This window comes from Prunus mume, linkage group LG8 (genome assembly GCF_029339155.1).
Source record: "Prunus mume cultivar Tortuosa linkage group LG8, ASM2933915v1, whole genome shotgun sequence".
In the NCBI taxonomy this organism is placed as follows: Eukaryota; Viridiplantae; Streptophyta; class Magnoliopsida; order Rosales; family Rosaceae; genus Prunus; species Prunus mume.
The window spans coordinates 925,757-952,762 of record NC_142705.1 but is presented as its reverse complement, the minus strand read 5'-3'; the positions used below and the strand labels follow the sequence as shown (position 1 = coordinate 952,762).

Here is a 27,006-nt window from a genome sequence, read left to right as displayed (position 1 = left end):
CCAAATCACAATTGATTAGATGGATTTGCCTATAATCAAGCACAATAAATGAGTGGAGAATGTTGTTGCAGACCATCTTTCTAGGATATCTTTTGAGGAGCCTTCTGAACATTTGCCTATAAAATATTCATTTACGAATGAACAATTTTTTCGTGTTTCTAAGTTACCATGGTTTGTTAACATTGTGAATTTTCTTGCTACAGGTCTTATCCCACCTAATTGGACCTCGCAAAAGAAAAAGAAATTTATGGTTGAGGTGAGAAAATTCTTTTGGGATGATCCGTATCTCTTCAAATATTGTCCCGACCAGGTAATCTGTAGATGTGTTCAATATTTAGTGTCATATCTTTTTGTCATTCTAAGGCTTGTGGAGGTCACTTTTCTTACAAAAAGACTTTCTTCAATGTGGTTTTTATTGGCCAAGACTTAAACCTTACTGAGGAGATGTGTTCGAAGATGAGGCAGTTTCTTTGAGCGAACATTTACGGATTGATTAGACTTCCCATAGTCCATCTATTGTATTACAAGAAGCCTGTCGATCAACACCTCTCGCACCGAATCCTTCGACGTTCTCGGCACCTAGCTCCGAGACTTTCTTGTCAGATGTTCTTGTCGATCGTCTTAAATCCGTTTCAAAGGGCTTTCCATCAGCTGGGTGTATTGACACTTTTGCCTGTCTCGACCAAGCAATATGTTGTAGTCCACATTCGACTCCACAACATAAAAGGCCTTAACTCTTGTCTTATCGTCCACAATTATTTTCTATGGCAATACTCCAATGGTTTTGGACTTGTCAACGACAAAGCCGCTCGTGGCAATACTCCAATGGTTTTGACTACATGTCCCCTAAGTTCTGCGAAGATATGCGTTCTCAGGCTGATCACGTGTCCCCCAAGTTCTGCGATGATATAAAATATATGGTAGTTGTTTTGACGGAATATTATTGGAATTGACGGATTATGATTGAGGGTACGCCCAGGTGGAGAGTATTTGAGTTTTAAGATGTTTTGAACTAAAATTGATGATTTTATCTTGGTACTTATTGGTGAAGGTTTTAATACATGTTTTCAAATTTATAAGACAATGATCGAGAGTTTTCTAAGTTTTAAGAATTTTATACAATTCACAACTACTTTCTTAAGAGATGAGTTTGTTTCAGCGAACTGATTAGAGTTTGAAGCTTTTGGTTTTAGGAAAGTGTGAAGGAATATTTAGTTCATGTGCTTACATATGGGTTCAACTTTGTTTCTTGTATAAAGAACTACGTGTGGCTTGATCCCTCAGTAAGGGTACATAGGCAACCTTGGCTAACCTGGGTGCAACTGCAAGTTTATGATTGGTTTGTTATGATCAGTTTTGTAAAGTTGAATTTGCTGAACGGTTGGGAAATTATTTGAGTTTGCAGTGCAGGTAAAATTCTGGGTTTTGGTCTTTTGCGGGGAGACTCGATTTTCTAGTAGAAGCCATACCCTAAGCAGTTTTTGGATTAGGGTAAGAATTGTATTTTGGTTATTTGTGCCCGACACCTGTTAGGTGTTGGACACGTACGGGGTTCAACACGGATTTCAAAGTGGGATTTGGGTCGGGTTCTGTCAAAACCAATATTAAAACTCACTAGAATCATTTTATGGCTTCGTTAGAACCATATTAAGGCTCACGAAAACGATATTAAAGCTCACTAGAACCATTTTGTGACTTACTAGAACCATATTACTTACTAGAACAATGACATGGTATCAAATTTATATTATGAATTATCTAAACCATATGAGGTGTACTAGAACCATACTAAGGCTTACTAGAATCGTATAAAAGCTTACCAAAAACATATTAACGCACACCAGAACCATATGATGGCTTACTAGAATCATATTATGACTAACTAGAACCATATTAAGGCTTACAAGAACCATACTGAGGTTTAGTAGAATTGGACTAAGGCTTATCAGAACTGTACTAAGGCTCGCCACAACCATATTAGGGCACATCATGACCATTGTTGAGGCCCAAAAAATCCAAGGCTAGGCCCAAATATATTTCTAGCCCAGTAGGACTCCTAACTTGGGAAGAAACCCAACTTGGGTACGCAAGAGTTCGTCATATGTGCTTGCACACGTGCCACGCCAAGCAAATAAGCAACACAACACGCTACAAGCTTAAGTGGGCCCAAGCCACGCGAATGCCTGGGGCTTGTTGAGCAGGTTGTGGTATGGATGGTTACGAGTATTCACGGACCCATTAATGGTCCAAGGAGTGGAAGTTTTGGGAAACTTGGGAGCACCAAAACTCAAGCGCATTCCTTGAGCCCGAACATATTACGCATTAGAGAAAACCCAATGGCCCATCACCTTAAGAAAAGGCCCAAACATCTTAGAAAAACATCCAATAGCCATAGCCCACAACACTTGGAAATATCCCACATCAGTCAAAATATCCAGCTCCTTGTCAAAACCAAGGCAAACCCACATGAACACAAGCTGCTCCCAGTACCTTGTCAAGATCAAGGTAAACCCATATGCCTAGGCTGCTGGAAGTAAATCAACTTTTGACCAGCACCCTTACCCATTCTTTCCTCTACAAGCTCTAGTGGAAAAACAATAAGGAAAAGCACAAGGACCCTCACCCAGATGGAGGAGTCCAGCTACAAGAATGTCTTGGAACCCCAAAAAGCTCTGCTTTTATGTGCTAGGGTTGGGGAGATTTCACCAAAGAGGATTGAATGGAAGAAAGTGAGGAAAAATGGAGAAGAAGACTTGATAAAATTGGGGGCTTCCAGCGCCTATAAAGGGGCATTTCTTGCCACAGATTATCACATCTGGGGGGCATTCGTTGGAGATCTAGGGAGAGCAAGCATCCTCTCTCACTACTGGAACCCCCAAATTTCCAACTTTATTCTTCCATCTCTTTCCTTTTTCTCCTCTGGCAGACCGATCTAGAGCAAGAAACATCCTTACTTGCTGGAAGGTCCAATTTCATAAACACATCCAGAGAGAGCAAGCATCACCTCTCACCTTTGGAACCCTTCGATTTCAAGCCGTGTTCTTCAATTGCTTCCCTTTTTCTCTTCTGTCAAGCCACCAAGGAGCCTAACGAAGCTTTCGTCAAGCTGCTGGAAAACTGCTAAAGCCACCCTGCTTCCATCTTCTTCCTCTCTTTCCCATAAACACATCCAGAGAGAGCAAGCATCACATCTCACCTTTGGAACCCTTCGATTTCAAGCCATGTTCTTCCATTGCTTCCCTTTTTCTCTTTTTTCAAGCCAGTGAAGAGCTTGATGAAACTTTCGTCTAGCTGCTAGAAACTTGGTCAAGCCACTCATTCCTCTTCCTTCATTCTTTCCTCTCTTCCTTCACAAATCCTCTCAAAATTTCCTCTCCCCCTTACTTCGAGCCTCTATTTCTCATAAGAAACCCAAGTCTTCTCTCTCTCATGCTAAACTCATGAATGCTCAGCTTCCATGCCACAAGGTTCTCATGCCAAGCCATAATATTTATCTGTAAGCAACTATTGGTTTTGTTGGTGAAGGAAGCCAAGGTGTTTCCTAAGGCTCCACGAACCTTTTGAAGCACTCTTGGGGCCTGATTCTTGAACTCAGACACAGGGCCAAGTCCACCCACTTGCTCTTGAAGGCAGCCCAGGCCCATCAATAGCTGCCATAAAGAAAAAGCCCCCTCATAAATTGACGACTTCACTAGGGATCAGGTCGTTATATTCCCCGACGCCTCCAAAGAAGAAGACTAGAAGCAATAAACGAAAGAAAATAAAGAGATAAGAACATTTCCTCTTTTTCTTTTTCTTTTTTCTTTCGCGGGCTATCTACTTTGCGGAACAAACATAATATGGATTGCTGACATGCGCCCTTTGTTTGTGTCTTAGATATCCATTCCCAAGCAAAACAAGACCTTGTAAGAGATCCGGGGGCTTTGGCAACTCCATTATTCATGCCATTGAGCAAACTACACATGCAAACCCCATAATACTTGGGGGCTTCGTGCCAAGCAAATTTTTCCAAAAAGAAAAAGAAAGAGCCAAACACAGGCCAAGCATCTGATAAGGAGAATTGAACTTCTTTTTCGCTTTTCTGCTGAGATATTCCTGGAAGATAACACAAGCTCTATATTCGTGCTGCCGAAAGAGTGAACCCTCATGCTAGACCAAGCTATATCTTGGTTCAACTAAACCATTAGATTATCCACATAGCAAGTCCAAGCTAATCATGCCAAGCCAAGTCACGTTCTTCCAGCACCTATTCCATGTCAAATAAAATATTTTCCAACACATGCCCTATTTCAAACATCCTTCCAGCACATGCCTTATTTCAAGCATTCTTCCAGTATCTAACAATCATGTTGCGCGTCATCACCTCCACAGAGGTTTTGTCCGCTAGTTTCAAGTATTCTGGGGCTAGTGCTGTAAACTCAAACACAATGGTGAATCAAAACTCAATCCATCCTTACGAAAACCCAACAAGCTTATTGCATCTGCAACTCCAAGATTGGATCCCCACCATCTACTAGCATGTTTGGCTACTGTCAAATGACATCCACCATGCGAAATATCCCAAAAACTATATTAAACCATGCCACCTTAGCCAATACCAAGAGTACATGCCAATACCAAGCATCCAAGCATACAAATCAAAGCCAAGCGTACAAATCAATACCAAGCATACAAGCCAAAATAAAGCGTACACGCCAATGCAAAGCATCCAAGCATACAAGCCAAAATCAAGCATAAACGCCATTGCCATGTATCAAGTCAAAATCAAGCATACATGCCAATGCCAACCATCAAGCCAAATACCAAGAATACATGCCAACATCAAGCACGCAAGCCAATACCAAATATACACATCCAAACCAAGCATGCAAACCAATATCAAGCATACAAAACTAATATTAGACACACAAGTCAATGCAACTCTTGCAAATCACAACCATGCAAAATCAAGCCTCTCTAGGCACTCAAGCAAATAAATCATGCAAGCTAAGTTATTTTGAGCTAATCCACTAAGCATTTTCTTCTTTGTCATGCCACAAAATAGGTCACTTGGTAACTCTAGTGAGTGACCTCCAAAATTACAGTGTCTAGGAAAGTTCTTCAAGGCAACACCTTTGGTGTTTAAGAAGGTTTCGATTTTAAGCGGGACCATCGCAACCCCCTCCAACCTTCCTAGAAAAACTTGGCTGTAAATTCAAAGACACTTAACTAGTCATCCTTAAGTTGTTCCTAAATCCATGCCTTGCCATAACACTGCCATTTATTTTGGGCGGGAAATTGATTATTTGGACCATTTCGAAAACATATTCATGGCCCCAATAATTAAGGGGGCTAATGTTGAGGCCCAAAAAATCAAAGGTTGGTCCCAAATATATTCCTAGCCCAGTACGACTCCTAACTTGGGAAGAAACCCAACAACATTGCAATTGGCTGACCGTTTAGTCAAAATCCCAAGAGGTATGATGGAAGATGTGCTGGTTCAGGTAGACAAATTTTATTTTCCAGTTGATTTTATAGTTTTGGACATTGAACCAGTTGTGCATTCTAATTCTCAAATTCCTGTTATTCCTGGAAGACCATTTCTTGCTACATCTAATGCTCATATAAATTGCAGGAATGGACTTATGCAACTATCATTTGGGAACATGACATTGGAGCTCAACATATTCAACATATGCAAGCAACCCGCAAAACAATGAAGATGTCGACAAAGAAGTTTACATGATCAAGACAATTGTTCAAAATTGCTTTAATTCTTCTTTTTCTTCTGATACATTGCAATTTTGTTTAGTAAATAGGGATTGTAATTTTGCACAAGATTTTGAAATACAATATCTTTTTTCTTCGTTGGATTCTGCGCAGGTACAAGAACATGATGGTTGAATACCAAAATATGAGGAGCTACCAACTATGAGTGATGAGACAAAATCATTAAGAGAAAAAGCCCCAAAGTGTGAATTGAAGCCTCTTCATGGTGGACTTAAATATGCTTTTCTGGGAGAAGATGAGACCTATCTTGTGGTAATATCTTCTAAACTAGAGCTTTTGCATGAAGGTATGTTACTTAAAGTTTTTAAAGATCGTAGGACTGCTATTGGATGGACTTTATATGATATTAAAGGTATTAGTCCTTTGGTTTGCACACACCAAATTTTTCTTGAAGAAGATGCTAAATCAGTTTGGCAGGCTCAACGTAGACTTAACCCAACAATGAAAGAAGTTGTGCAAAAAAAAGTACTTAAACTTTGGGATGCAGGTATCATATATCCAATTTCTGATAGCAAATGGGTGAGTCCTACACAGGTTGTTCCTAAAAAATCAGGAGTCACAGTTGTTGAAAATGATAATGGAAAAATGGTACCAACTAGGGTCACTACTTGATGTTGAATGTGTATTGATTATCGTAAATTGAACTCAATCACAAGAAAGGATCATTTTCCTTTACCATTTCTGGACCAAATTTTGGAAAGAGTTGCAGGGCATATGTATTATTGTTTTTTAGATGGTTATTTAGGATATTATCAAATTGAGATTTCATTACAAGATCAAGAAAAAACAACTTTTACTTGCCCATTTGGAACTTTCGCTTATAGAAAAATGCCTTTTGGTCTTTGCAATGCACAAGCCACATTCCACTGTTTCATGATAAGCATATTTAGTGACATGGTAGAAAAATATTTAGAAGTTTTCATGGATGATATTACTGTGTTTGGTGCTTCATTTTCTGATTATTTATCTAACTTGGAGAATGTTCTTATCAAATGTAAAGAGAAAATTTTGGCGCTTAATTGGGAGAAATGCCAATTCATGGCCACATCTGGCATCGTACTTGTACACATTGTTTCTCACAAAGAAATTGAAGTGGATAAGTCAAAAATTGATTTAATCCTAATTTGCCTAAAAACTTTAAAGAAATTAACCTTTTCTAGGACATGCAGGTTTCTACCGGAGATTCATACAAAATTTTAGTACAATTGCAAGGCCATTGAATAATCTCTTGGAAAAAGATGCTAAATTTGATTGGAATTATGCATGTCAAGAAGCATTTGAGAAATCGATTAAAATGCTAACATCCACTCCCGTAATGCAGCCCCCAGATTGGTCTATGCCATTTGAAATAATGTGTGATGCTAGTTATTGTGCTATTGGGGTAGTGCTAGGCCAAAGAAAAGACAAGAAGCCTATCTGCTACGCAAGCAAAACTTTGAATAGTGCATAGAAAAATTACACTACAACTGAAAAAGAATTGCTTGCTGCAGTATGCATACATTTTGGGCTCACAAATTGTTGTTTTTACAGATCATTCGGCCTTGAAGTATTTATTGACAAAGAAGGGAGCCAAATTGATTAGATGGATTTTGCTTCTCCAAGAATTTGATCTTACAATCAAGGACAAGAAATGAGTGGAGAATGTTGTTACAGTCCATCTTTCTACGATATCTTTTGAGGAGCCTTCTGAATATTTGCCTATAAAATATTCATTTCCTGATGAACAATTTTTTGGTGTTTCTAAGTTACCATGGTTTGCTAACATTGTGAATTTTCTTGCTAAAAGAAATTTATGGTTGAGGTGAGAAAATTCTTTTCGGAATCCGTAGATATGTTCCTGATGATGAAATATTTAGTGTCATATCTTTTTGTCATTTTGAGGCTTGTGGAGGTCACTTTTCTTCCAAAAAGACTTCGGCCAAAATTCTTCAATGTGGTTTTTATTGGCCTAGACTTATCAAAGATGTGTATGAATTTTTCAAGACTTGTCCAAATTGTCAGAAGTTGGGCAAAATTACTTGACGTAAATATGATCCCTCTTAACCAATTTTAATTTTTGAAATTTTTGACTGTTGGGGCATTGATTTTATGGGTCCTTTTCCTCCATCTTTTGGTTACTTATATATCCTTGTTGCTATGGATTATGTTTCAAAATGGATTGAGACCATACCATGTCGGAAGAATGATCATAAAATTGTTTTGAAATTTTTGAAAGAAAATGTATTATCTAGGTTTGGTACTCCTAGAGCGATCATCAGTGATGGAGGATCACATTTTTGCAACTGACCATTTGAAGCTTTGATGAAAACATATGGGATAACCCGTAAGATTTCCACTCCATACCATACACAGACAAATGACCAGCAAATTTTGGAAAATATGGTGAATCCAAAAGGATTGGTCATTGAGACCAACTGATGCTTTGTGGGCATACCATATTGCATACAAATCACCTCTTGGTATGCCCCCCTATAGGCCAGTTGTTTGTGCCTAATAAATCACGATCATAAACTGGTTGAAGGGACTTCCTCTGAAAGCATTTCGCCTTCCTAAAAACAAAAGAAAAGCTGCAAAGGCAGAAATCTCTCGGCCTCGCGACCGCATAAAAGAGCCAAAGCCGAGGCCGTAAAAGGTGGTTAAATCGCCACGTGGCCCAGGGTCCCACGCCCCATTTAATGAAGTAATGCCTCTGACTTTCGCAGCAAACCCACTAGTCGCAAGAAGCATTTAATGCACAAGGGAAGAAGGGAAGTAGTGAAGTCGATTTGGTGATGGGAATCGGGTGGTTAGGCGCAGAATTCTCATAAGTAATCTTACGACTTGAGGTCGATCACCAACCACCAGACCAGGGCATTAAATGCGTTCCCACGACCAAGGGCAGAACCCACGATCAGGGTGGTGGCCGAGATTTACCGGGATTTATGGGAGTCACACCACCATGCTTCACGACCCCAAACCACCATGCTTCACGATTCCAAATGCTGATTTGACTACCCACTTGCCCCCATCAAGCTCCACCACTCAGGTCTTTTCAGCCTCGATTGTCCCTCCAGGACTCCTCCTATAAATACTAAGCTCAAGACTACATTCAAAGGGTTCAAACACCAAACCAAAAGCCTCCCACAGAGCAAATTATATTTTCCTGTAATGCGCTTTCAATACCTTTATTTGCTTTTCTAGGAGTAGTGCTAGATTGTAAGGAAAATCCATTCACCAATCTTTCATACGACCCTTGATTTTCAAGGCGCCGGAGCACCATCTCTGTTATCGTCTCATTCTATATCATACTACCGTAGCTCTCTAAGCAACGCGCCGGAGCACGCCTAAAACCCGCCACCAACACCACCACTAAACGGCCTTGTAGCTCAGGCCGTGAACACGGCCGAGATCGGTTCCTCTCGCCACAATCGTTTGATTAGGAGTCAAACGCACAACAGCGCATCGTTTAACCATCTTATACCCGAACCTCATCATCATCTCGACACACGTTAGAACATGCTGGCACGCCCGCGCACAACCGCACCGCATCCAAAAGAAGGACGTCACGTGTTGACGCACATCCTCGGCCCGGAGCACCAGGCCGCGAGATTTGTGCAGAGCCAACACCAGTTTATGGTAAACCTTGTCATTTACCTGTTGAAGTAGAACATAAAGCATATTGGGCTATCAATTTCTTTAACTTTAGTCTTGGAGATGCATATACCTTGAGAAAACTCCAATTGAATGAACTTGAGGAAGTCGGGAATGATGCATATGAGAACTCACGAATTTACAAAGAACGTACTAAAGTTTTTCATGATAAAAATATTTGGAGGAAAATTTTGAGCCTTCTCAACTTGTTCTTTTGTATAATTCTAGACTTCATTTGTTTCCTGGAAAATTAAGAACTAAATGGACATGGCCTTTAATTGTAAGAATAGTTTTCCCATATGGGACTGTTGAAGTTGAGGATCCCAAGAATGGAAATATTTTTAAGGTTAATGGCCGACGACTTAAACCTTACTTGGGGAGATGTGTTCCAAAAGATGAGACAGTTTCTTTGAACGAACCTGTTTACCAAGATTGATTAGACTTCCCTTAGTCCATCTGTTGTATATAATTAGTTTAGAAATTTTTGTTCACTTGAAACATATTAAGATTCAATAGAACCATACTACGGCTCATCAAAACCATATTAAGACTTGCCATAAATGTATTAAGGGTCACAAAAATGATATTAAGGATCACCAAAAAGGTATCATGGCTCACCACAAATGACTTAAGGCCTACCAAAACCATAACAGGGCTTACCAGAGCCATATTAATAAGGATCACTAGAACCATATCAAGGCTTCCTAAAACTGTAACACCCCGTCCCAAAAATGATTGTTCAATTAATTATTGATTGTGAAAGTACATTTTTGCCCTTGGGCAAAGGGGTACTTTAGTCACTTTTTGTTCGGGAAGGTGATGAGTCAATTTTATATTATATATTTAACCCCATTCTTAGTATATTTTGGTTAATGTTTTGGAAGAATTTTGATACTTTAAATTATATTTTCAATATAGGACTTTCGACTCCCTCTGGAGCAAAACATAATCAAATGGACGAATTTTGGAGTAATTCCAGTTGGAGGACGTTCGTGAGTCACTTAGCTTGATCGTGTCAGAATTTCAGACTTTTCCACCAAGCGATGATTTCCTGGCAAATAAATAAAGGAACAGTGCGCCGTGCTGGAACAGTGACGTTTTGGGCTTTTATTGCGTTTTTGGAGCCCAAGATGACCTCAGATGGGTTAGTGGCCTTCTGGAGAAGTGTTCGGAATATTTTTATCTTTAAAACGAGCTATCTTGGGATTGATCTCGTTTAAAAAAAGGATTTTTGGTTATTTATTTAAGAACTAACTTTTGGAAAGTTGAGAAAGGATTTGGATAATGGATTTGTAGAAAAAGAGGAATTTTATAATAAGTTTAAGAAAATGGTTTTCAAACCCACCATAAGAGTACTCCCCGCCCCCTAGTTGCCTTCGGAATCGTCTAGTAATTTATGATAACACCTCACAAGTCTCGAGGACTCCTGAACTGTGTGGTGTGAGGATTTGCATTCAGGTTAATTATATCTTCCTAAGTCTTGTGAGGGGCATTGATGGATATGCGTTTTAGGTTGACCACTCGATTTTGCAAGGATATGTGTTCCCGGGTTGACAACGTGTCCCCCGAGTTCTGCGAAGATATGCGTTCTCAGGCTAACCACGTGTCCCCCGAGTTCTGCAATGATGTAACATATATGGTAGTTGTTTTGACGGAATATTATTAGAATTGACGAATTATGATTTGGGGGTACGGCTAGGTGGAGAGTATTTGAGTTTTAAGATGTTTTAAACTAAAATTGATGATTTTGTCTTGGTATTTATTGGTGAAGGTTTTAATACATGTTTTCAGATTTATGAGACGATGATTGCGAGTTTTCTAAGTTTTAAGGATTTTATACAATTCACAACTACTTTCTTAAGAGATAAGTTTGTTTCAGCGAATTAATTAGAGTTTGAAGCTTTTGGTTTTTGGAAAGTGTGAAGGAATATTTAGTTCATGCTTGCATATGGGTTTCACTTTGTTTCTTGTATAAAGAACTACGTGTGGCTTGATCCCTCAGTAAGGGTACGTAGCCAACTTAGGCTAACCTAGGTGCAACCGCAAGTTTATGATTGGTTTGTTATGATCAGTTTTGTAAAGTTGAATTTGTTGAACGCTTGGGAAATTATTTGAGTTTTTTGTGCCGGTAAAATTATGGGTTTTTGGTCTTTTCAGGGGAGACTCTATCGTTTTCCGGTAGAAGCCAGACCCTAAAGCAGTTTTTGGATTAGGGTAAGAATGGTATTTTGGTTATTTGTGCCCGACACCTATCAGGTGTTGGAGACGTACGAGGTTCGACCAGGATTTCAAATTGGGATTTGGGTCGGCTTCAGTCCAAAACGATATTAAAACTCACTAGAATCATTTTATGGCTTCGTTAGAACCATATTAAGGCTCACCAAAACGATATTAAAGCTCACTAGAACCATTTTGTGACTTACTAGAACCATATTATGGCTAACCAAAACAATAACATGGCTTATCAAATTTATATTATGAATTATCTAAACCATATGAGGTGTATTAGAACCATACTAAGGCTTACTAGAATCGTATAAAAGCTAACCAAAAACATATTAACGCACACTAGAACCATATTATGGCTTACTAGAATCATATTACGACTAACTAGAACCATATTAAGGCTTACAAGAACCATATTGAGGTCTAGTAGAATCAGACTAAGGCTTATCAGAACTGTACTAAGGCTCACCACAACCGTATTAGGGCTTATCATGACCATTGTTGAGACCCAAAAAATCCAAGGCTGGGTCCAAATATATTTCTAGCCCAATACGACACCTAACTTGAGAAGATACCCAACTTGGGTACGCAAGAGTTCGTCATATGCGCTTACACATGTGCCACGCCAAGCAAATAAGCAACCCAACACGCTACAAGCTTAAGTGGGCCCAAGCCAAGTGAATGCCTGGGGTTGTTGAGCGGGTTGTGGTATGGATGGTTACGAGTATTCATGGGGCCCATTAATGGTCCAAGGAATGGAAGTTTTGGGCTACTTGGGAGCACCAAAACTCAAGCCCATTCCCAGCGCCTAAGCGCCATTGGTCAAAGAGGTAAAGCCGGGTGTAATATTTTTTTATGCGAAAACGCGTATAGCACGGCTATACTATTTTTTTGAAAAACAATTAGGAAAAACTGAGTACAGCCATTCGACTATACCTTTTTTTAAAATATATATTATTTTTATTCAATAATACGTGAATTTTGATTGTCTTACTGAAATTTTTGTAAAAAATACGTGTATTAAACATGAGAAATACGTGTGTACATGTATAATACTATATTAAACGTAAAAGTTCTAAAATCTTTATACGGGTAATAACTTTGGAAAAATAAAAAATAAAAATTGACCATAGATTCTCGAGTAATGGCATAGTAGTAATGGATAGGGCTCTTGGGTTATGGAGAAACTTAATTAAGACACCCAAACAATTTCACAAAAGACAAAACAAATAGAAATTAATTACTTTGTGGAGTTTTTCTTCAATTTTTTTATATTAAATAATAATTAAAATTTGATTACTAAGCAAAGTGATTAAAAAAGGCTAAGATATTACTTGATTACATATAGTAAATTAAAGTAGTAGGCCAAAAAACAAATTTTATATTTTGAAAATATTAAAAGTTTAAAAGAGTATAGCCGCGTGGCCATTGTTCAGTCGTTTGGTTTTTACTCCTGTGAAGAAATGGCAAAGTTCCCCATTGCCTAGAAAACCATTGACTGGTCAACAAGCCAACTTTCTTTGGTGTGTGAGCATGCCACTGCTAGCAATAACAATTCTTGCAGACTTCTTAAAATAGATAACTTGCGCCCCAAGTTACTGATTTCTAAACAAGCGATTGAGACTTTGGGTGAGGAATATCTCCCAAGTAAGTTCTTTTCTTGCCTCAGACTGGCAGGGACTTTCACAATTTATCTCAGTACAAAAATGGTGGTTCTACCCAGAATAATTGATAATAAAGTGGACTTGTTTTAGGCAGAACTGCCTTTTACAAAATTATAAAGGAAAAAAATCAACTCTAGAAAGACAAAAAGAAAGCTGGAATTCCATACTTCTGCCGGATAGAAGTCTCTGATCCGGCCGGACTGGGTATGTCTGTGTTGGATGAATCTGTCACCAACTTTAATCGCTAAGCTTCAGCAAATTGATACCAAAGTTTGAGTTTGGCAGAGCTTTAATCTATTTCAAGCCCTGAAGGCTTTTTGAATGGGCAGAATTGCAGCCTCTTCACAAATTTGTTGAGGTTTTCATATTTGTGAAAACTCAAACTCTGCTTGTTTTGGCTTTTGCTGAACCAAATTTGTAACGGGAGAAGCCTCGTTTTGAATGACTTATTTCCCTAAGTCCGAGTTTGGAAGTTCTAATCTATAGCTGGCTTCTTTTGTGGTTCAAGAGAGAGCTTTTGATTGCTTTGTTTGAAGGTTCTCGTGATCAAGTGATCATTTTGAGTTTTGCCTTTGGTTGATTTTTGGTTGTTTGATTGATTGTTGAGTTGAGTGTGTTTTGCTCTGTTCACCCTCTCTTATATTTATAGGAAATGTTGGAGTAGGGTTTCTAATTCTTTTAATAATGGGCGGCAAGAAAAAGATCTTTCATTTTAAAATGCAATGGAAAGGGGATTCTTATCAATTCTAGCAGATAAGCTTTCAATAGTCAGTTCCTGAAACCATCACTTCCCTGTATTTCTTGAAAGAAAATCCAACCCTCTTTCCAATTTAACTGCCCTCTTGTTAAGAGCTCAAACTGTGATGGTTAGTTTGATTTTCTAATTTGAACAACTCCCTGCTTCCTACTTATCTCTTTTGAGATTGTAGCTTGCTTATCTCTTGGAAGACGCATAAAGGATTCTAATCTTTTAGCCCCAGAGTTTCCAGAGAAACTTTCTTGCTAATGACCTGCTTTTATTAAATTCCCAATCACTTCCTCTATTATAATTGAATTTGTTGACTTTTCCAAGTCAGGAGATCACGTGAGTTTATCTCCAACTTTGGGCCTTCCTTTTCTTTAATCATGCTAGGTCCAGGTGTGGGTTTTCGGAGTCAAGGGCTGATTTCCCTTTTTTCAAAGCCCAATGTCATTGTCATGTTTTGGCAGATTCTGGGCTGGGCCTTCTTGGGCTTTTTGATTCCTATTTTCAATGTCTCGATTTGGGCCCTCAATTATAATTTGAGTCCATACTGCCTGAGTCTGATTTTGCCTCGTCCTTTTGGGCCTCCGGTCTTAGGCCGAGTGTGTATTGTTGGTGACTGCCCAAAATTGACATGGGCTTTTGATCTCTTGGACTGGGTGTGTCAAATTAGGCCTAAACAGCTATACTACGTATCTATTAAAAAAAAGGACACTCCTAGCCCCTAGGTGCCACATGTCAAAAGTGTAAAGCCTATTTTTTTAAAAACAAAATTAGGCAAAATGAGTATAGACACACGGCTATACTATTTTTTTAAAGAATTCAAAAAAATAGTATAGTCGGGCGGCGAGACTATATATATATATATATGTGTGTGTGTGTGTGTGTTTGTATAAAGACCTAACCAGCACCTGAGCGCCATGTTTCAAAGAGGTAAAGCCGGTCGGGTATACTATTTTTTATGCAAAACGGGTATACCCGCATACGGGCTATACCTTTTTTTTCTTTTCTTTTACATAATAAACATATATTATTTTTATTCAGTAATATGCGAGAATTATGTCTATAATACGTGAATTTTGTGTGTCTTGTTGAATTTTTTGGTAAAAAATACGTGTATTAAACATGAGAAATACATGCGTACATGTATAATACATTAACATGAAAGTGCTAAAATCTTTATACGGGTAACAACGTTGGAAAAGTAAAATATCAAAAAGGGACAATAGATACTACATTAACAGGTCGGCCATGGGTATAGGGTACTCGTCCTTAGGGGTTGCAAGATTTAGTTGTACCTCGGCAGAAAATCGCAGGTGGTGGTTGTTGGAAAGGTTTGAACCTATCTTTGATTTTCAATTTGTGTTCTACTAAACCTCTGGGTAATCCAAGCATGTCATGATAGTCCCAAGAAAAACAATCTTTACATTCGCAGAGGAGGCCGATAATTTCAACACTCAGCTTCAGGTTCAAAAAATCCATGCTTGCACAACGTAGATTTCAAAGGGCTTTCCATCAGCTGGGTGTATTGACACTTTTGCCCATCTCGGCCAAGCAATATGTTGTAGTCCACATTCGACTCCACAACATAAAAGGCCTTAACTCTTGTCTTATCGTCCATAGTTATTTTCAATGGCAATACTCCAATGGGTTTGGACTTGTCACCGACAAAGCCGCTCATGGCCACGCCACACAGGATAAGATCTTCCTTGGACTTGTTCATCTTCTTCATCAGGGAATAGGGAAGAACATTGACTTGAAGGAAACATGCATCTAATGTTGAGGAAATGAACTTTAGCCACAACCTATACAACAAAAACATTCTAAATGATGGATTCATTTTGTTTATACATGTTGAGCTAAACCTTTTTCATTTTAAATCAAGTATCTTGAGACCTTGCCATTCCCTACATATAGAGACGATACTGTGTGTACTGGTCTTTGCGGAATATTGACGCCCAATCAATATTCCTATGATCAAGAACATATTCAGGATTTAGGGATGATGAGAAGTCTCCATGTATGCAATCTCATTACATTGTTGCCATATCCATTTGTGTATTCCTTGGACTATGATTGTTCTACATATTGAAAGATAATATAGGATGATTTAATGTATAAAACAACTTTTCTTGCCCATTGATAACATAATATGTCTTTTATCAAAGATTTCCTTAACTCTAAGTTGGCTTTAAAGGCATATTTCTAACATGACCGTGGCTCCACATTCAATCAAAATTCTGGAAATAGGCACTCCTTCCACGTGAGCCGAACTGTACAATGGTTTAAGGGGGCGGTATTTATTTGGCTCATCCCTATGTATGACTTTGTTGAAAGCAATGGCCAAAAATTCCTCCTTCGATCTTGGCCGAATGTCAGGCCGTTCCTCTAAGAAGTAACCGTCAAGATTACCGCTCAGGCCTTGTGGGGCCAAGAATTTGGAAGGTAAGACCAAGACCATATTGATGTTTATTTCGCATGGCCTTGACGGATCTTTGCCATTAGTGTCTACTTCTTCGGTCGTGTCACCTTCTTCGGCCATGTACCCTTTTGCTCGCCCGAAGTTTCCTCCAAATCCAGCATGGACTCATCCTTAGTAAGCACATCCTTGTCCTCGTCCTTGGATAAAGGGTTGGTGAGGACGTCCGTTAGAGTCTTTGTTGGTTCGTCAAAGAAGTCTTCTTTTGCCGTGGAGAACTTAATGGGTGAGACTTCACTGAGAGGTACTCATTTAATTGGCCGATTTGAATCTTTTCCTCAAACATTTGGTAGAACAAAAAATCAGCCAAGGTCACCAAAAAGTATTGTCGCAAGCATGCCAAGTGGTCCTTGGTGAAGTAAGCCTTGGCTTCCAAATTTTTCAGGTTAGGCTGGTACGACGACAACCCTTTAGCCCTAGCTTGGTGATTGGCTTGGTGAAAAGCCTTGGTTGCTAGGTCAGAACTCTTAGCGACGAGGATTTCTTCAGCCTTTGGGTTCCTGAGGGCCAACTCCACAATCTCTTAGTATTTAGGAACCATTCCATATAGATCAATAACCATACCTGATGGGGTCCTTTTTTTGGGCCCATATCATCCGACTCTGGGGCTTCCAGTAGAAGTTTTCCTTCATGTGAATCCATTAGTCGGAGCAGATGTTGTGTGCTCAAGCTCGTCTCTTTCTTACAGAGTTTAGATCTTTCGCCCTGGGATGATTTAGATCTCTGTATCCTACTTAATCGAGTCTTTGTCAAAGGTTCGGCCTTGTCCCCAAGCTGAGTTTTGTACCATCAGTCGTCCTGCACGATCGGGGCTTGAAGGTCTTAGACCACCGTTGCCCCCACCGATCGAAAACAGCACTAGATGTGGTCCATTGATTCGGCCAATCTGTAGATCTGTGGTCGCCAAGTTGGTAGGCTCGGCCGTTTTCTCTTATGTTATCTTGAGCTCGACTGGTTGATTTTTGCATCAGTCACTGATCACAGGTTCAAGCTTGAGTGTCACCGTTGTGTAGAGCTCGATGATACAAGTTCGTAGACAAGTGGCAAGTTCAATTCGAAGTTAAAACGAAGAAGTTATGATCTACAGAAGTGCAGTGGCACAATCGTAATTTATGATCACTAGAACCACATCCAGCTTCTCTACATACGACAATTTCATCTTTGTTCGGCGACTAAATTCGACAATTCTTGTTCCAAAAGAATCATCTCTCTCTCCTTTACTTGACCTACTCATTTTCTCCGATCAAAAACCAGTAGCGCAGATTTATATTGACTTGAAAATCGGGCAGATTTTTCAAGCCGTTTTCGGAGATTCCGGCAGCTATTTTCTTCGATCCAGGCATACATCTTCATCCCCTCCACTTGCTCTAGCTATCTATGTTGATACCTTGAATCGATTTTGAGGTTTTACCGATCGTTCAATATACCTACTTTCGCCGACGGTTTCGATTTCGATTCGACTAGCTCTGTCTAGTTTTTGGCCGTGGTCCAAGAACAAAAGTCGATCCCCTAGTTAGTATGAATCTATTGGAATAGGTTTTGGCTGGTGGTTTGGATATTTTTTGTTGCTGGAAAATCTCTCAAGACACCCACCACTGCCAGCGACAGGTGGCGGGCCGTGGGTCATTGTGTGGCAACCTATTGAGCTAGTTATCATTTGACAGTCAAAAGGATATTGCACTTATTATGCGATACCCGGTTTCGATAGGTTTGGATCATTCCATCAGTCCCAATTTCAAATATTTTGTTCCTTGTACCTCTAGGATTGTGTAGGAATTGGTTGATCGAGAATCGGAGTCCCGAATACACCGAATCAACGGTTCTAGGGTTAAATAAATCGATCACCGTACGATCGTGCGATCTGGGGTGATCCGACCACTCGATTGAGACCAAGCTCTCATAACTTGTTAATTAGACCTTGTTGGACTTATAGGAATGTTTGGATCGGAAATTGGAGGTTGTGGGCCCTGTAGGACAAATTGGTCAAATTCCATGATCGGGGCCAAACCGATCGTTGGATCGTGATGAGACTTCTTGGATGAGTTCAACTTATGGTTATGGACCAATTGGAATTATCATATAAAAAATTGAGGATGTGGGCCCTACAAGCCCAGTTGACTTAGATAGTGGTCTATGTCGACTCGGTTGAGGCTATTTAATAGTTGTAATTGTAATTGGAGGTTTTTTTTAAAATGGTATTATGTTATGAGAGTTTCATTGAATGTTTATGAATTATTATACAATCTCTTTTACCTTCCAAACATGTTATATTATGTTTAATTGTGTGGAGTTGGGAATGGCTTGGATAACTGGGTTTTGGCATGAATAAGAAATTAATTAAATTCCTGATTATATGTCTATATTTAATTATATTCTCAATGGCTTGAAATCGATGAATTGTAAATACTAGTTTTCTCAATAGTATGTTGTACATATTTGAATGTAGTTTGAGAATAGTTTTGAGAGATTTTGCATGGTCAAATTCAAATTAAGGAATGTTGGGGTTGATCTCGTTTTAAAAAAGGGATTTTTGGTTATTTATTTAAGAACTGATTTTTGGAAAGTTGAGAAAGGATTTGGAAAATGGGTTTGTAGAAAAAGAGGAATTTTATGACAAGTTTCAGAAAATGGTTTTCAAACCCACCATAATAGTACCCCCCTGCAGCCCCCCAGTTTCCTTCAGAATAGTCTAGTCATTTATGACAACACCTCACGAGTCTCGAGGACGCCTGAACTGTGTGCTGTGAGGATTTGCTTTCAAGTAGATTATATCTTCCTAAGTCCAGCGAAAGGAATTGATGGATATGCATTCTCGGGCTGATAACGTGTCCCCCGAGTTTTGCGATGATGTAAAATGTATGGTAGTTGTTTTGACAGAATATTATTGGAATTGACGGATTATGATTGGGGGTACGCCTAGGTGGAGAGTATTTGAGTTTTAAGATGTTTTAAACTAAAATTGATGATTTTATCTTGGTACTTACTGGTGAAGGTTTTAATACGTGTTTTCAGATTTATAGGACAATGATCGGGAGTTTTATAAGTTTTAAGGATTTTATACAATTCACAACTACTTTCTTAAGAGATGAGTTTGTTTCAGCCAATTGATTAGAGTTTGAAGCTTTTGGTTTAAGGAAAGTGTGAAGGAATATTTGGTTCATGTGCTTACATATGGGTTCAACTTTGTTTCTTGTATAAAGAACTACGTGTGGCTTGATCCCTCAGTAAGGGTACGTAGGCAACCTAGGCTAACCTAGGTGGAGCCGCAAGTTTTGTTGAACGGTTGGGAAATTATTTGAGTTTGCTATGCTGGTAAAATTTTGGGTTTTTGGTCTTTTTCAGGGGAGACTCTGTTTGTTTTCCAGTAGAAGCCATACCCTAAAGTAGTTTTTGGATTATGGTAAGAATGGTATTTTGGTTATTTGTGCCCGACACCTATCAGGTGTTGGACATGTACGGGGTTCGACAAGGATTTCAAAGTGGAATTTGGGTCGGGTTCTGTCAAAAACGATATTGAAACTCACTAGAATCATTTTATGGCTTCATTAGAACCATATTAAGGCTCACAAAAACGATATTAAAGCTCACTGGAACCATTTTGTGACTTCCTAAAACCATATTATGGCTTACCAGAACAATAACATGGCTTATCAAATTTATATTATGAATTATCTAAACCATATGAGGTGTACTAGAACCATACTAAGGCTTACTAGAATCGTATAAAAGCTAACCAAAAACATATTAACGCACACCAGAACCATATTATGGCTTACTAGAATCATATTATGACTAACTAGAACCATATTAAGGCTTACAAGAACCATACCAAGGTTTAGTAGAATCGAACAAAGGCTTATCAAAACTGTACTGAGGCCAACCACAACCATATTAGGGCTCATCATGACCATTGTTGAGGCCCAAAAAATCCAAGGCAGGGCCCAAATATATTTCTAGCCCAGTACGACACCTAACTTGGGAAGAAACCCAACTTGGGTACGCAAGAGTTCGTCATATGGACTTGCACACATATCATGCCAAGCAAATAAGCAACACAACACGCTACAAGCTTAAGTGGGCCCAAGCCACGCTAATGCCTGGGGCTTGTTGAGCGGGTTATGGTATGAAGGGTTACAAGTATTCACGAGGCCCATGATGACTAGCTAGTAATGAGCTAGTAACTGAACAATTTCCCACGAACTCTAACTTTAGGTAGATGTGGCAGACGGGCTAACGTAAGAAATCGAGCGCAAATTAATGGCTAAGTCATTTAAGTGTGAAACTGCTCAAAAATGATCTGCACTTAGGGGCATTGTTTGGGCCTAATTTGGTACACCAGATATGGAAATAAAAACCCATGTCGATTTTTGCAACCACTGTGTTCCTTTGAAAATTGGGCCAAGACACAGCCCAAAAGGACGAGGCAAAATCAGACCCAGCATATGGACTCAAATTATAATTGAGGGCCCAAATCAAGACTTTGCAAATAGGAATAAAAAAAGCCCAAGAAGTCCCAGCCCAGAATCTGTCAAAACATGACAAATGACATCGGGCTTCAAAAAAGGGAAAATCAGCCCATGACTCCAAAAACCCACACCTCGACTGGCATGATTAAAGAAAAGGAATGCCCAAAAGTTGGAGACAAACCCACGTGATCTCCTGACTTGAAAAAGTCAACAAATTCAATTATCATAGAGGAAGTGATTGGGAATTTAATAAAAGTAGGTCATTAGCAAGAAAGTTTCTCTGGAAACTCTGGGGTTAAAAGATCAGAATCCTTTCGCGCCGTAAAAGGTGATCCTTCAAGAGATAAGGTGAAGTAGGAGTGGTTCAAACTGGAAAATCAAACTAACCATCACAAAGAAGGGGCAGTTAAATTGAAAAAGGAAGTTTTTCAAAGAAATACAGGAAGTGATCTCGAATAACTGACTATTGAGAGCTTATCTGCAAGAATTGATAAAATCCCTTTTTCTTTGTATTTAAAAATGAGAGATCTTTTGAGAATTTTTGCCGCCCATTATTAAATGAATTACCCTACTCTAGAAAAATATTTCTTATAAATATAAGAGAGGGTGAACAGAGTAAAGGACACTCAACTCAACAATCAATCAAACAACCAAAAATCAACCAAAGGCAAAAACTCAAAATGATCACTTGATCACTGAGAACCTTCAAACAAACTGGAGCAATCAAAAGCTCTCTCTTGAACCACAAAAGAAGCCAGCTATAGATTAGAACTTCCAAGCTCAGACTTAGGGAAATAAGTCATTCAAAACGAGACTTCTCTCATTACAAATTTGGTTACGCAAAAGCCAAAACAAGCAGAGTTCAAGTTTTCACAAATATGAAAATCTCAACAAATTTGTGGAGAGCCCCGATCAAGAACAGTACTACAAAGCAGCTTCTAGCTCAAGAAGTCCTCAAGTCCAGCCACTGCCTCTTTTAGATTGAAGAGGCCACACCCCAATTATTCAGAAGCCTTACAGGCTTGAAATAGATTAAAGCTCTGCCAAACTCAAACTTTGGTATCGATTTGCAGCTGAAGCTTAGCAGTTGTGTTTGTGCCTAATAAACCACGGTCATGAACTGATCAGGGACTTCCTTCGCCCGGCGCGCTTGTCAAGCTCGCCAAGCATTTCGCCCTAAGAGCAAAAGAAAAGCCGTGGAGGCAGAATCCTCGCCCGCGATCGCATTTTTGAAGGCCGAGGCCAAGGCCGCAAAGAACACTTCGGCCTGAAAAGCCGTGGTTGAATCGCCACGTGACCTCAGGGCCCCACGCTCGATTTAATGAAGTAATGCCTCTGACTTCGCAGCAAAACCCACTAGTCACAAGAAGCATTCAATGCACGAGGGAAGTGACTGAAGTCAGGATTTGGTGATGGGAATCAGGGTGGTTAGGAGCAGACATTCTCACAAGTAATCTTACGACTTAGGGTCAGATCATCAACCACCAGTCTAGGGCATTAAATGCGTTCCCACGGCCAAGGGGCAGAACCCACGATCAGGGTGGTGGCCGAGATTTGCCGAGATTCGTGAGGGTCACACCACCATGCTTCTCAACCCTAGACCACCATGCTTCACGATCCCAAATGCCGATTTGACTACCCACTTGCCCGGCCAGGCTCCGCCACGCAGGTCTTCTCAGCCTCGAATGTCCCTCCAAGACTCCTATAAATGCTAAGCTCAGGACTACATTCAAAGGGTTCAAACACCAAAACCAAAAGCCTCCCACAGAGCAAATTATATTTTCCTGTAATGCACTTTCAATACCTTTATTTTCTTAGGAGTAGTAGACCTGTAGGAAAATCCATTCATCAATATATCATACGACCTGATTTTCAAGCGCTGAGTGCACCACCTGCTTCTCGCCACTCTACCCCATATATCATACGATCGCCGCTCGAGCACCACGCTGAGCACCGCCACCACCACTAAATGGCCTTGTAGCTCGTGCCGAACTCGACGGCCGAGATTCATTCCTCACTCGGTCACAATTGTTTGTTTAGAAGTCCAATGCAAAACAGGCGCAACACTTGAACCATCTTCTACCCAACTCATCATCATCTGACAAGACGGTACACCGGTGGTCGCATGCTCACAAGACAACCGCAACACATCCAAAAAGAGGACGCCACGTGTTGACGCGACATCCTCGCCCGAGCACCGTGCCGCGAGATCCGCGACTGACAAACAAGTTGAAGTTGTTGATGCTTAGTCCGGAGACAACATACCCACCAAGCATAAATGGAATTCCTTTTGTCTTCTAGAGTTGATTTTTTCCTTTATAGTTTTGTAAAAGGCAGTTCTACCTAAACAGTCCACTTTATTATCAATTATTCTTGCCAGAACCACCAATTTTGCATTGAGATAAATTAGAAAGTCCTCACTAATCAAAATCACCGAAAAGAACTTACTTGGGAGATATTCCTCACCCAAATTCACACTGTTTGTTTAAAATCAGAATCAGCGGGGGTTATCCGCTTTTTATGTAGTCACATGATTTTTATTGCTAGCAGTGGCACGCTCGCACACTAAAGAAAGTTGACTTGTTGACCATTCAATGGTTTTCAAGCCAATAGGGAACTTTGCCCTTCCTTCACAGGAGTAGAAACCAAATGGGTGAACAGCATGTCAAGAAGCATTTGAGAAATTGATTAAAATGTTAACATCAACTCCTGTAATGCAGCTCCCAGATTGGTCTATGCCACTTGAAATAATGTGTGATGCTAGTGATGGTGCTATTGGAGTCATAGAATAAAGAAAAGACAAGAAGCCTGTCTATTCATACGCAAGGTAACTTGAATAGTGCAGAGAAATTACACTACAACTGAAAAAGAATTGCTTGCTGTAGTTTTTGCACTGGAAAAGTTTAGGTCATACGTTTTGGGCTCACAAATTGTTGTTTTTACAGATCATTCAGCCTTGAAGTATTTATTGACAAAGAAGGGAGCCAAATCACAATTGATTAGATGGATTTGCCTATAATCAAGCACAATAAATGAGTGGAGAATGTTGTTGCAGACCATCTTTCTAGGATATCTTTTGAGGAGCCTTCTGAACATTTGCCTATAAAATATTCATTTACGAATGAACAATTTTTTCGTGTTTCTAAGTTACCATGGTTTGTTAACATTGTGAATTTTCTTGCTACAGGTCTTATCCCACCTAATTGGACCTCGCAAAAGAAAAAGAAATTTATGGTTGAGGTGAGAAAATTCTTTTGGGATGATCCGTATCTCTTCAAATATTGTCCCGACTAGGTAATCTGTAGATGTGTTCAATATTTAGTGTCATATCTTTTTGTCATTCTAAGGCTTGTGGAGGTCACTTTTCTTACAAAAAGACTTCGGCCAAAACTCTTCAATGTGGTTTTTATTGGCCAAGACTTAAACCTTACTGAGGGAGATGTGTTCCAAGATGAGATACTTTTGAACGAACCTGTTTACTGTGATTGATTAGACTCCCATAGTCCATCTATTGTATTACAAGAAGCTGTCGATCAACACTCAGACCAATCCTTCCAGACGCTCTCGCACCTAGCTCCGAGACTTTCTTGTCAGATGTTCTTGTCGATCGTCTTAAATCCGTTTCAAAGGGCTTTCCATCAGCTGGGTGTATTGACACTTTTGCCTGTCTCGACCAAGCAATATGTTGTAGTCCACATTCGACTCCACAACATAAAAGGCCTTAACTCTTGTCTTATCGTCCACAATTATTTTCTATGGCAATACTCCAATGGTTTTGGACTTGTCAACGACAAAGCCGCTCGTGGCAATACTCCAATGGTTTTGACTACATGTCCCCTAAGTTCTGCGAAGATATGCGTTCTCAGGCTGATCACGTGTCCCCTGATGAGTCGATTTTATATTATATATTTAACCCTATTCTTAGTATATTTTGGTTAATATTTTGGAAGAATTTTGATACTTTGAATTATATTTCTAATATAGGTCTTCCAACTTCCTCTGGAGCAAAACATAATCAAATGGACGAATTTTGGAGTAATTCCAGTTGGAGGACGTCCGTGAGTCACTTAGCTTTGATCGTGTCAGAATTTCAGACTTTTCCACCAAGCGATGATTTCTGCTAATAAATAAAGGAGAAAAAGCGCTATGCTGGAATAGTGACGTTTTGGGCTTTTATTGCGATTTTAGAGCCCAAGATCTCCTCTCCTGGTCCTGCCTTCGAACCCCTGTGGTGTCAAATTTCTGGGTATTTTCTTTCCCTTTTTCTTTCTTTTATTGTTTTTCTCATTTTCTGCCTTACTTTATTTTCTTTATTTATTTTTGTTATTCTCTTTTGCTTTCCTAGTTTCTTTTCCTAGAGTGTTTTCTTTTCTTTTTATTTCCATTTTCTAGGATTTAGTTGTTTGGTCTACTTGTTTCTTTTGTTATTTTCCACACCTTGAGGACAATGTGTGATTTAAGTTTGGGGGTAGGAAAGTAAATTTTAGTTTTTTTTATTTTTTTATTTTTTTGAGTCTTGTTTAAAATTTTCGCTTTTAAGTTAATATCCATAGATTATTTTAAACTTTAGAACAAATAGACATGGTGAAGATTAGTCCCACAATAGAGTCTTTTCTGTTTATTGTTGCTTAGATACTAATTCATGAATTATACTCTGAAATTTGCACATCACACCAACATGGTTTGTGGGGAGTACGATTGAAATACTTATTGTTTGTCCCAGTGTGTTTTAATTTTTGTTCTATATAAATAAGTTAGTTTGTGTTATAAAGTAATAATTGCCTCACCCGAAGCTTTGCCTAGTAACCGGGCCAGTCTTGCCTAATCAGCAGTGATTCTCGAGTTAAATCATAGAGTTTTTGGCATGAGGTAGGGTGGTTAGTTGGTTCTGTAGGCTTTTCACAGCTTGAGTTAATAAGTCCTTAGGGTGTTCTACACCTAGTGCCCTAAAGCCTTAGTGGTTTGGGAGTCATTGACCTAAAGCTCGCTACATGGGTTGAATTGAAAGCTTAAGAGAACCAACATTGCACAACCACTACTATTATCAAAAAAAAAAAAAGAGAAAAAAAAAGAAAAAAGAAAGAAAAGAAATATATGGAAGTATGAATAAAAGGGATGAGAGATAAGGGTTTTAGTCAAGTCTCTTTAACTATGATGGTTCACTTACATCGAAGGAAGTTTGTGAATTCTTTTCTAATTGATTCTAAATAGCTTAGACTCTGTGGTGGGATTACTTGGATCTATTGAAAAGATGTTCTAGTTTTTAAAATTTGCTATGCATTGCAACTTGAAGGTGGAAATTTTGTCCTGTTAAGTGTTGGTCAAGTGTCCAGTTTGTTAAGTTCTTATTTTTTGTTTGAGTCTTGTTTTGCTTGAGGACAAGCAAAAAGCTAAGTTTGGGGGTATTTTGATGAGTCGATTTTATATTATATATTTAACCCTATTTTAGTATATTTTGGTTAATATTTTGGAAGAATTTTGATACTTTGAATTATATTTCTAATATAGGTCTTCCAACTTCCTCTGGAGCAAAACATAATCAAATGGACGAATTTTGGAGTAATTCCAGTTGGAGGACGTTCGTGAGTCACTTAGCTTGATCGTGTCAGAATTTCAGACTTTTCCACCAAGCGATGATTTCCTGGCGAATAAATAAAGGAGCAGTGCGCTATGCTGGAATAGTGACGTTTGGGCTTTATTGCGATTTTAGAGCCCAAGATGACTCGGATGGGTTCGGCCTTCTGGAGAAGTGTTCGAATATTTTATCTTTAAACGAGCTATCTTAAATAGATTTGAGGAGATTTGAGACCAAAATGTGGCTGGGCAGATTTGGGCAGATTCTCCTAATCCAATTTGGACTTTATTTCCTAGTATTATTTTATTTTAACTTAATTTCCTTGTGGGATTGGGTAGCTAGGTTTTAGGAGGTATTTGCTTTTCACTGCAATTTTGGGGGCTCCTTTTAGAACTTCTGGCTTTGGAGCAATTAGGGCTTTGGATTTTCGCTACTTTCTGTGTGTTTTCATTCTA

At 39.2% G+C, this 27,006-nt stretch overlaps 1 pseudogene; it reads left to right on the top strand.

Annotated features, from left to right (window-relative positions):
• The window catches only part of LOC148914467 (uncharacterized), a 72,461-nt pseudogene extending 48,466 nt beyond the window's left edge, over window positions 1-23,995 (top strand).
• Window positions 23,996-27,006: the final 3,011 nt, after the last annotated feature.